At 41.7% G+C, this 3,178-nt stretch overlaps 1 pseudogene across 1 annotated transcript; it reads right to left on the reverse strand.

The window, feature by feature from the left end:
* Window positions 1–1,522: 1,522 nt before the first annotated feature.
* On the reverse strand, window positions 1,523–2,140 carry LOC309832535 (large ribosomal subunit protein uL6-like; annotated as a pseudogene). The gene has a single exon. The product of its transcript is annotated as a large ribosomal subunit protein uL6-like (transcript).
* Window positions 2,141–3,178: the final 1,038 nt, after the last annotated feature.

Here is a 3,178-nt window from a genome sequence, read left to right on the forward strand (position 1 = left end):
AGTGTAGTGAAATGTTTAAGCCTAGGGTTTTTGCAGTCAAAGAGAGTTACTTAAGTTCTCAGAGCCTCAGTTTCCTTTTCTGTAAAATGGGAATAAGACTCGTACCCATTTTGTAGGCCGTTGCAAGGATGGAATGAGATTATGTACATGATATATCAGGCTGGTATCTGGCATACAGTAAAGTTTTATCAATGTTAACAATTATTGTTATCTAGGCTTGCTTTTTTAATTTGCAGTATGTCTGGGGGAGATAAGAGGAGCAAAACTTTTGCCCCAGTTTGGAGGTATATCTTTAGCTATCTCTAAGAGCCCCATGTATATAGCAGCCAATAGCAAATGAAAGCTCCCTGCTTGGACCTGTGCCTTCCCAGACTTCCCTTTGGCTGGGACATAGCACAGAATATCTGGGTCTTCCCCAACATGCTGCGTCTGTAAATGAGGCCTAAGGCCACCTCAAGAAGGTGAAAAGTTTCAGCACTCACTAACCATACCTAATCACAGTAAAAAAATCTGAGGATAAAAGGAGTTACTTGGATATCATCAAAACAGCTAGATTTAGCAATAAAAGGGTTATCATGGGATCAAGTGGAGAAGAATGTAGGCCAAAGGAGGTTTCAAAGAGCCATAGATGAAGTCCTGTGTTGCAAAATGTAGCTGTTTAAATTATGGCTCTGGCCCAATGCATTGGAGCAGCTCTCTCTCTCTCTTTTTTTTTAACTTTTTAAATTTCTATTGAAGTATAGTTCATTTACAGTGTTGTGTTAGTTTCAGGTGTCAACTCTCTTTTTAAGCCTGCCCAGCATCTAGGGCTGGCTGGATTGACAGTGAAGGCAGAATGACTTCCAACTTTTTGCCTGACGAACTGCATAGATAGAGGCACCAGTAGTTGACATTTGGAGAAGATAAACAGATTTGGAGAGGGAAGAGACCAAGTCCAGTTTTGAATATAGAGACTTTTGAGGTGTTTGAAGGGTACCGAGGTAGGTATGTTTAGAAGGCAATTGAAAATGTGGATCTGGAGCTCACAGAAAGTTATATAAAGATGGACGATGAGAGAATTCCCTGGGAATCCAGTGGTTAGGACTCCACGCTCTCACCGCCAAGGGCCCAGGTTTGATCCCTGGTCAGGGAACTAGATCCCACAAGCTGTGCCACGTGGCCAAAAATAAAAGAAGATGGAGAATGAGAATTGTAAATAACAAGGGACAATGTCCACTGTGGGCAAGAACAAGACACCCCAGGGTATAAAGTAGAGTGAGAAGAGGACTAAGGAGAAAACCATAGAGAATTGCCATTTGGAGAGGAAAAATGGAGGAAGGAAAGCCAGCAGAGAGGATGGAGAAGGAAAAAACAAGCAGAGAAGTGAGAGCAAAACTAGGGCCTAGCTGTGAGACCACCAGACATCTTAAGGAGAATTCTGATTCACAGGAAATGAAATTGAATTTTTTTTCCCAAGTCAAAAGAGCTTTTATTCATTTTTAAAATATCACATGTGAACCTGGCCCCTTGCGGTCTCTGTAACTGGATCACTCAGATCTTATTCATCAGCCCGCTGAACTGTTCCTTTCTCAGAAACACAGATACCATCCACAAATGTTCTGATATCCTTGTTTTTAACTGTTGTGGCTTTTGCTGAATCAAGGCAGCTGAATTTGACACAAGTTCAATGTCGTTTCCTTCAAGAATCAACTCATCTTTCTGGGCTTGAGATACTGAACAAGCAACACCTGGCCTCATCCGAGCCCTGCGGATGTATTTTTCACCCCCCAAAATTTCGGATTTCCACAAGAGAACCATTCTCCTGAATAACGACATTGATGGGGAAGTGAGCATACACAGACCTCATCTGGTAACGGAAGCCCAGCGTAACACCCTTGATCATGTTCTGTACATGACTACAGATAGTGCGAACAGTGGCCAGTTCCTTTCTATTCCCCCACCATTTGTCAACCCGGAGCCTCTTCTTTTTCTTCCCAAGGAGACTGAGTTCTACACTGATGTGATTGAAGTCCCTCCGCAGGGTGCCTCTGGGGCCCTTCACAATAACTGTGCGTCCCTTCAGAGTAATGTCGACATTTTCTGGAATGTCGACAGTCTGACTGCTGAGAATGGTCTTCATTCTCGCAGTAGATGTGGCGAAGAGCTGAAATTGAATTTTAAAGGCATGAAAACATAACCTCACTCATAATGAAGACATGTACAATAAAACAATGAAGAGGTAGCATTTTTTAAAAAATCTACCAGACTGGCAAGAATGGAAAAGCTTAACACAGTGTTTGAGAGGATGTGGGGAAATAGACACTTTAAAATAGTAAAGATATACACTTTTGGGCTTAGTGATTCCATTTCTAGGAACCCACTGGATGGATATGCTTATACATGGGTACAGAGAGGTTTGTACGAGGATATTCATTGCAGCATTATTTGTTGTAGCAAAGGGTTGGAAACAACCTAAACGTCCATCAATAGAGGACTTGCCAAATTAATAATGACATCATTTCAGTGGAATATATGCATTTCAGTGGAATATATGGAGTTATTAAAACAAACAAGGGAGATCAATAAGTACTAATTTGGAACCATAGCTAAGATATCTGAAGTGAAAAACATCAGAAGGACAATAGAACAGGATGTGCTATCATTTATGTAAAAATGGATAAGGCTGGCTTTGGAGCCAGACTGCCTTGGTTTAATTCCCAGCCCCACCGCTGTCTAGCTATGTAACTGGGGGAAAAGCTACCTGTGCTTCAGTTTCCTCAGCCGTCACCTTCACAGGGTTATCAGAGATGTGAAGATTTACTTTTCCCTTTTGTACTTTTTGAATTTTTTTTTTTTTGGCCGTGCCGTGCGGCATGCGGGGATCTTAGTTCCCCGACCAGGGACTGAACCCACGCCCCTGCAATGCAAGCACAGTCTTAACCTCTGGGCCACCAGGGAAGTCCCTGAATTATTTTTAAACCATGGCATGTGTAACCCTAATTTTCATTTAATTAAAAATTTTAAACAAAGAAGGTATGTGGGTAGCAACTAAGCATGTGGAAAAGATGCTAAATTCATTAGTCATTAGGGAAATGCACTTTAAACCACAGTGAGACACCACTGCAAGTCTATTCATATGGCTAGAATTATAAAGACCAACAATACCAAGTGCACCACCCCAAGCCTATATTGCTTTGAC

This window comes from Grampus griseus (genome assembly GCF_964374135.1).
Source record: "Grampus griseus genome assembly, chromosome: 14".
NCBI classification, from domain to species: Eukaryota; Metazoa; Chordata; class Mammalia; order Artiodactyla; family Delphinidae; genus Grampus; species Grampus griseus.